Source organism: Lynx rufus, unplaced genomic scaffold (assembly GCF_022079265.1).
Source record: "Lynx rufus isolate CCGP_SWC_20201006 ecotype Redwood Valley unplaced genomic scaffold, mLynRuf1.p SCAF_26, whole genome shotgun sequence".
Taxonomy (NCBI): domain Eukaryota; kingdom Metazoa; phylum Chordata; class Mammalia; order Carnivora; family Felidae; genus Lynx; species Lynx rufus.
Genome location: NW_025814841.1, coordinates 16,478,467 through 16,486,773, shown reverse-complemented (window position 1 = coordinate 16,486,773; position 8,307 = coordinate 16,478,467). Strand labels below are relative to the sequence as shown.

At 39.7% G+C, this 8,307-nt stretch overlaps 1 pseudogene; it reads left to right on the top strand.

Annotated features, from left to right (window-relative positions):
• The first annotated feature begins 396 nt into the window (after positions 1–396).
• Positions 397–3,468, top strand: LOC124519013 (ferritin light chain-like; annotated as a pseudogene).
• Positions 3,469–8,307: the final 4,839 nt, after the last annotated feature.

The window sequence follows — 8,307 nt, the reverse complement described above, 5'->3', positions numbered from 1 at the left end:
ATCAGATGAGCCGCATTAGAGATAAGGACCATGACCAATAATATTGAATAAAGAACTTAGTATAGGAATTCAATGCTAAGCAGGAGTAGAGGTGGTGAAGAAGTCCACGCAAAACTGTTGTCTCTGAGCTTGAGGATAAGCCTGAAGAAGTACGACTCCCTTGGGCTAGGGGTGAGACAGAAAAGCTGAATATGGAGGGGAAAAAATGAGAAATCAGAACCACCAGGATGAGAATTTGCACCGGATTCTAGTGCCTCTGCTATCTGCTTCAATGCTAGGATTGCCCTGCAGGAAAAGCTGACTCCCCTGAGCACAGATCTGCTCACATGCCTGGCTCAGGATTCAGAGAACTTACGGGAGAAAATCCAGCAGGAGAGAAAGGAGCTGTAGGTCGGCATGTTGTCGCTTGCCAGCAAAGGAAGCCAACGCTGCCACGCGCTCAGCACCCCAGACCAACCTCCGAAACATAAAACACTACCGGTTCCCTCAGGTCTGGCTGCCAAATCACATGCAAATTCATCTTGTTGTCATCCACAATCCAGAACAATGCTGGGAAGGGGACGTTTGGAAAGGTAGTTGGAGCTCAGCTTAATTGGCACAGTATAAACCTGGATGTGTTATTTGGGTCTCCTTTTTATTTTTCTTTTTTAATTTTTTTTTCAACGTTTATTTATTTTTGGGACAGAGAGAGACAGAGCATGAACGGGGGAGGGGCAGAGAGAGAGGGAGACACAGAATCGGAAACAGGCTCCAGGCTCTGAGCCATCAGCCCAGAGCCTGACGCGGGGCTCGAACTCCCAGACTGCGAGATCGTGACCTGGCTGAAGTCGGACGCTTAACCGACTGCGCCACCCAGGCGCCCCTGGGTCTCCTTTTTAAAACATACTTCTTCAAGATTCCTTTCTGTAACTCCTGCGACCAGCCTAACTACTAAAATGTAGCAGCTCTGTAGCACTTCTCTTTTTTTCTTCAGTCATACGTAGTTTTTGTTTGTTTGTTTTTTATTGCTTATATCAGCCCCACAAAATGAAAAAATAAAACTTTTCAGCCTGGAAAAAGGCACATACACGTTTTTCACTGGAAAAAAAAAAAAAAGTTCTGAAATAGTGCCTGCGAAGTTAAAGATTTTCTCCATCTTCTCCCCATCTTCTCGCACCTAGAACAGTTTTTGGCATTTATGGAATTAATTTCATTGAATTATTTCATTTGTACAATTTTAAAAATTAACTCTGGCAGTTTCCATATACACAGAAGTTTTTTCTTTCCAAAAGGTAACTTCCATGATGGCACACAGTAAAATGGAGGCCAACGTGGTGAGTGGTTGGTGAATCTCACCCAGCCCAAAGGTCTTGGATGTTTGTTACGCAGTAGATTTTCATCTTTCTTCCCACATCTTTACCGCATAAATAAATGTTGGAAGCAATGCAGTATTTTCTTTTAAAACAAATTTTTAAGTCCTTTCTGTATTATTTAATAGAACGTATAAACAAATACATCAAGGTAATCAGCAAGAAAAATCAGTTGAGTACTCTCTGTCAGGCTGCCTGGCCCCCATTAGCTTTTCTACACCTGTAATAAAAATATCTCTAGTGAAAGGAAACATACAAAGGACGAAAAGTATACTTCTTCCATAAAAATTAAATTTTCAAAGTTGTTCCCAACACACCTGTTTTCTCCCTAGAGAAGTCAGTACTTTGTTGAACTTAATTAGGAGTGAAATGAGTTGTTCGGGCCACAGGATAAAAAGGACCATGGGATTATTTAAAGTATCAAATTTGAAATACAATTTATAGTTTTTCCGGAAAAGTTTTGTCATATTTTCTGACTTGCATTTCAGAAATCTTTCAATGTATCAAAATATTGGTTGATTTTAAATATTACATGTTAACAAAGAACTTGCCTCTTTCAACTGTGCCTCTCCTCACACCAAGCGTGAACTTGCCCAGTTTTTTCAGGTTGGACACATATTGAACAAAGTGCCTTTATGCTAATTTGAAATCACTCTGTCCTATGCTTAGCAATGAATTAATATCAAGATGGTTTTTCATTTTTGAAAAATGAACTGTGATTTTTTAATAAAAATAAGTCGAGTATTATTTATTATATTTGACAAGCTACTCAGCTAGCTAGGCAACATTTAGTGATGTCCCAGATAAAGATGTAGGTAACATTCTTTAAAAATAGGAGTCCCTGGTGAATTCTCAGGACTTGGCACTGTGTGTGATTGTTAGTTTTGCCTGTACCTCTGAAAAATGGCAAAACGTGAATCCGTTCATTAAAAAGCTGTCAGCCAACTGAAATTCAGAAATAGGCTACTAATGGTAATTAATTAAATTCTACTTTTTTTTCTTAGTGTGTTAAGTGCATTGACTCAGTTACAAAAATGAAACCAACAACTTGTTGTTTTTAAGTCAACTAACAAAATGTTGCATCAAGTTTAAGAGAAACCAAAAATTATTTTTAAAAATGTAAACCGAATAAAACATTGAAATATTTATTCTTTCTCAACAGATAGTATCGCTTTTAAAATGGGATGGATAGGGGCGCCTGGGTGGCGCAGTCGGTTAAGCGTCCGACTTTAGCCAGGTCACGATCTCGCGGTCCGTGAGTTCGAGCCCCGCGTCGGGCTCTGGGCTGATGGCTCGGAGCCTGGAGCCTGTTTCCGAGTCTGTGTCTCCCTCTCTCTCTGCCCCTAACCCGTTCATGCTCTGTCTCTCTCTGTCCCAAAAATAAATAAAAACGTTGATAAAATGGGATGGATAAAAGCAGTGCATTCTGCGGTCCCATGGATCTGTCTCTTGCTTCAACAGCATGTGGATGGAACAGACCCAGAAACGCCCCTTCTACCAGCCTGGACCACCCTCCAACTTTTCTCCCAGTTGCTACCTTCAGAGCCATCTTCTTGGCTACGCTCTGTCTCCGGGACATCCAACATCCTATCTTGAGCTTAGCTCCTTATTACCATCAACCCCAAGCTTTCAGATTTGTCAGAATTGTTCCACCAAGGGGAAGGGTGCCGTCAACCCTCTGGTTAACAAGCACCTGCACACCTCTTACACCTACCTGTCTCAGGCTTCTATTTCTACCACCACAGGGCAGCTCTGGAGTGTGTGGGCCCCTTCTCTTGGCCCTGAGGAGAAGCACAAGCACACTGGAAGTCTCTGGAAGATGCTAGTGCAGTATAGCCTCCACGCCCCCTTCCAGGACGTGCAGAAGCCATCCCAAGATGAGTGGCGTAACACCCTGGACACCATGGAAACTTCCCTGGTTCTGGAGAATAACCCAAACCAGGCTCTTTTGGTTCTGCATGGCTTGGGTTCTGCCCCCGCAGACCCCCATCTCTATGACTTCCTGTCGAACCGCGTCCTAGAGGAGCAGGTGAAACTCATCAAGAAGATGGACAATCCCCTGACTAACTTCTGCAAGCTGGCTGGCCCCCAGCCTGGGCTGGGCGAGCGGCTCCTTTAAAGGCCAACCTTCAAGCACGACTTGGAGCCTTTGAAGCCCAGCAACCTTAGAGGGGCCCCTCTGACATCCCCGAGGTGCCAGGGCTTGGGCCTGAGCTTGTCCTGGGAGCTACTCAGCAGCTTTTTAACTAACCTGAAGTGCTCTGGCAGGTTGTGGGCCAAATGGAAACAATAAATCTTTTTGTAGCCAATCAATAAAATGAAAAATTAAAAAATAATAAAATCTAATGGATAAAAAATATTTTGGGGCCTTTCTTTTGAATTATCAATTAACAGTTCACATTCCTTTTTTTTTTTTTTTAAGTGTACTTATTTATTTTGAGAGAGAGAGCATGGGGTAGGGGCAGAGACAGAGGGAGAGAAAGAATCCCAAGCAAGCTCCCTGCTCAGCACGGAGCTCCACTAGGGGCTTGATCTCATAACCCACGAGATCATGATCTGAGCTGAAATCAAGAGTCAGACACTGAACAGACTGAGCCACGCAGGTTCTCCGAAAGCTCACATTCTTATAAGCAACACTGTTATGAAAAAAAATCTAGATATGAATACATCTGGTTGCTGTATTACAGAAAACATCCAGGGAGGACTATGTTCTGCCCCTCTGAACAGATCTTCTAAACAGATTTCATCCACAAGTAAGAATTACTAAATATCCAGACATTGTCAGAAAAAGACAGATAAATGGAAATACTTAAAGTTAAATAGGAAAGACAGTCTTTCAGTTTTTACTTTGTGGTGATATGCTACTTGAGATATGCCAAGAGCCATAATGCCGTATGTGGGATAGAGTTATTACCTGTATCCCTTCACAGGATTTAGAAAAGCTTTAAGAATAAAGCAGAATTCTAAAGAAGTGAGGTACAGGTTGGGAATGAGAGAAAGGTGGAGACAAGAGGATCACGCATGTAGCAAGAAAGTAATGGCCAAAGGAACGCAGCTATATGAATTGTTACTACATTATTCTGTATTAAAGACCATAAAACAGATGATACATTGATTTTTCTGCTAAACCAAACAACCTTAAAAGAGTTTCCAAGTGGGGTGTCTGGATGGTACAGTCGGTTAAACATCCTACTTCGACTCAGGTCCTGATCTTGCGGTTCCTGAGTTCAAGCCCCGCAAGGGGGTCTGTGCTGACCGCTCTTTGCTGACAGCTCAGAGCCTAGAGCCTGCTTCAGATTCTGTGTCTCACTCTCTTTCTGCCCCTCCCCTGCTTAAGCTCTGTCTCTCTCTCAAAAATAAATATTAAAAAAAATTTTTTTTAAGTTTCCTATCTACAGGAAAGCTTTACTGTAACAGATTCAAAATAGAAAGAATCCATAGTTATTTTACAGGGCCAAGGTTTTAATGCACCAAATGAAAAATAAACCCTAAAGGGAGGATGCAAACTAGCCCAGAGAGAAATCAGTCATATCACTCATAGGTGGTAATTGGATTTGATTGGTGAAATTTGAGTTTGAGAAGTGCTATGTTTTTTATTATGTGAGTGATCACAGCAACTTGAGACCAGATTGACTTTACCGAAAGTTTCTCCCCTTACAACTCAAATTAAATCTGCAATAGTGGTTGGGGAAACTGCCACATATACGCAAATGCTTTGTTCTCTCTGCCTATCAGTCAATAAGTAAAAGCATTTTGTAAACCTACCTGGAATGCCATCTATGATAGAAAGTGCCATTGTATCTAGTAAAGGGCAAAAATTATCCTTGTTCATCAGAGACCTCTGTATTGGAAACTTCTACAGAAACTTACAGTTTTCTCCACATTGGAGTGGACCTACATGCTTGAACCACTAGGTAGCTTCCTGAAGGTGGGATCATGGTGTGTGCAAATGAATATTCCCTAGATGCCTAATAGAATGACTTGCACACACAGAAAAAGGGCTGTGTGTTGGATGAATGAATGAACAAATGAATTTTCTGGTCTAAATTGTGTGGTTATGACTCAAAGCATAGTGACAAGAAAGGTTCGCGTTAATTAGTAAAAGCAATACTCTTCCTTTCATTCTGCCCTAATGGCAATAAGATACCCAGACTGAGATGACCTCTAGACTGTCTGTCTGACCTTATGTGTCAGCTTCAAATCACATCCTCCAAATACTCAGAATAATAAGGGTCTGCATCCGACTAGGAATGTTGAAGGAGATAAAAATCAGTCTAAGACTAAGTGAAGGTTTCCGTGAGTGGTTCTTTTTTTAGACAAATAAAGAAATTCAGATGGAGGGGATACACTTATGTTTACAGATTCTTGTTGCCTGCCTGAAGCGTGCAGAATATCCCTTATTTTCTTCTGAAGTCATCCTGACATCAATAGTGCTACCCTCAAAAAATGTGAAACCTAATTTGAGAGAAGATCTACCAACACTCATGGAATATAATATAGCAATGAAAACTAAAGCAACAAAGAGGGGGTAGCACAAAGTCATGGGAAGCTTAATCAAGGAAGGAGGGTTGGGTAAGACCTTGAAAATAAATAAGATCTGAGTGAGCTGGGATACATCTGAGTATATTCCATGTAAACAAAACAGTCTTTAGAAACCAAGGGTTTGCATTTGCTCCGTTCTACATGCTTCTAATAGTTTCTTCAGTTCCATTCCAGAAATTGAATCTTTACTATTTCTGTATCCCCTCATTTTATGTCCCATCTGTACTGGAAAAAAAAAAAAAAAAAAAAGGCACCTCCTTCTCCTGATACCTGATTGTTCTAAGGTGCTTCAGAGAGTTTTCAAACTGTGTTTTAAGCTGATGCTTCCAAGATAAACAGGACCTCAGAGATAATACAGTTTAATCTCTTTATTTTACAAAGAAAGAAAGAAAGGTCTAGAGATAAAAGGTGACTTTTCCCAAATCACATAATAATTAGTGGCAACTCAGTCTAGAACATAAGTATCTAAAATCTGTTTAGTGGAAAAGTGTAATACTGGCTGTTCAGAATCCAAGGCTTGCTATCTCCCAAGATCAAAGAAAATTCAATATGGTGGCTTATAGCTTTCTTTTCTCCTAATAATTATCATTGTTGATATCACGAGACAGAGCAGGGTTTGGATTAGAGTCCCCTCAACCCTAACCACAAAATCCAGCATTCCTCAAGAGCTGAAACCCAGTGCCTCTTGAGTAACATATCTTGCAGGAATGTGGAAGCAGAATGCTAACCAAAGGAGGAACTCAACTACAAAGATTGGTGGACCCCAGGACTGACGTTTCCTTGATGTTCTCCGTATTATAATACTGAAAATTATGACCAGGGGTGGAGTTTAACAGGCAAATGAGGCACACAATGCATATTCTGTCCACTCTGCCAGTGCACCCAACTTCCTGTATTTCTACCTGTCCTATATGCTTAGATGTCACTCTTTTCCTGCCTTACTAGCCTCTTTAAATTTCCCGGGCCTTTGTTCTGAGAGCCAGCATGAAGGACACTTTCCTTTATGCTGTCTCCTTTCTGCTGCTTTGCCTGGAAATTCCCTTTTAGCCCCAATTTCTATTGCTTGGAGAGCCCAAGGACCAGAGTAGGTAACAATTATATTCTGATAATATAAGTACTATGATTATTGTGTGGTACATATCAATTGCTTGCAATTGTCCCTTTTCTAAACTCTGTATTCTTTTATCAGCATACAAGAATAAAACTTATAAATATCTAGATGTTTTAATGTATGTTCTTCAATTATGATGTGATTTCTATAGTTTCTCTATATCAATTGCATAGATTAATATTTCAGGCATACCCTCTGGTCTCCTTATTTTCTTACATCTAAGCAGAAATAATTACATTATTTAACTAGCTTCATTTGTCTGTGAATTTTCCCGTGCCATTACCTAAAGATTTTGCATATGCCCTTTGCTTTACTCTGTAATTGCTAAAATATATATAATTGATTGACTAGGTTTTATATAATTTTTCACTTTATTCCTTACTTTATTCCTTTGCTTGTCACATTAATTTGCATTTTCTTCACTTAGTCCTGGAATATTTCTATTTCTTCTCTGCACCTAAATTGAATACTATATGGATTCAGCAGAAAATAATATATCTGTCTATGGAGCATCAACTTAAAAGCTTTCATGTCGCCCATCCTTACCAAAGGATGCCAATGGAATCCTATGAAAGCAATTGGAGACTGTGTTTCTATACCAGAGCTGCGTAATTCAAGCAAGGCATGACCTATTCAACAATGAGAACAGCCTGATTCCAAGGAACTCAAGGGGAAACATAATTACGTTCTAGTAACCAGTCACATAAACCAGATATTAGTCCCAGGGTGGCCAAAAGCACACAACATTTTCTACTTATTAAAAAATTATATTTGGGGGAATGATTTGAGTGCTCATACTAGCTACATCAATTTTTTTAAAAAACTTTGAGAAAAAAACATAGACTTTATATAAGAAGGAAAGAAAAGTCATAGAGATGTCTTTCTGGTATGACAGAGATAGCCATATACATGCACTGAAACAAGAAAGCTACAATTCTCCAATCCATTCTTTATTTAAAGTTTAGAGATAATATTTAATGAGTCATCCAGTGGTCAACGGAAGTTCACCCAGTCTCTTATCTGCAATTCTGATATCCAAAAATCAGAAAATTGAAAAAATATATAATTTATTTTGAGGCAGTCTGAAACCCCTATGCAGTCTGAACCCATTTAACCTCACTTACATTGATATGAACTCATTTATAATATTTATTGTCCTACCTAGTATGAACATTCACAAATGTCCCTGCAGAAATATTTTATTAATGTGTTTGATTATCCAATGCCACTATTCTTCTCTGCTGTTTGTAGTACATAATAGACTACATTACTTTTCTAAAATGTAAAGATATTTGAATTCCAAAC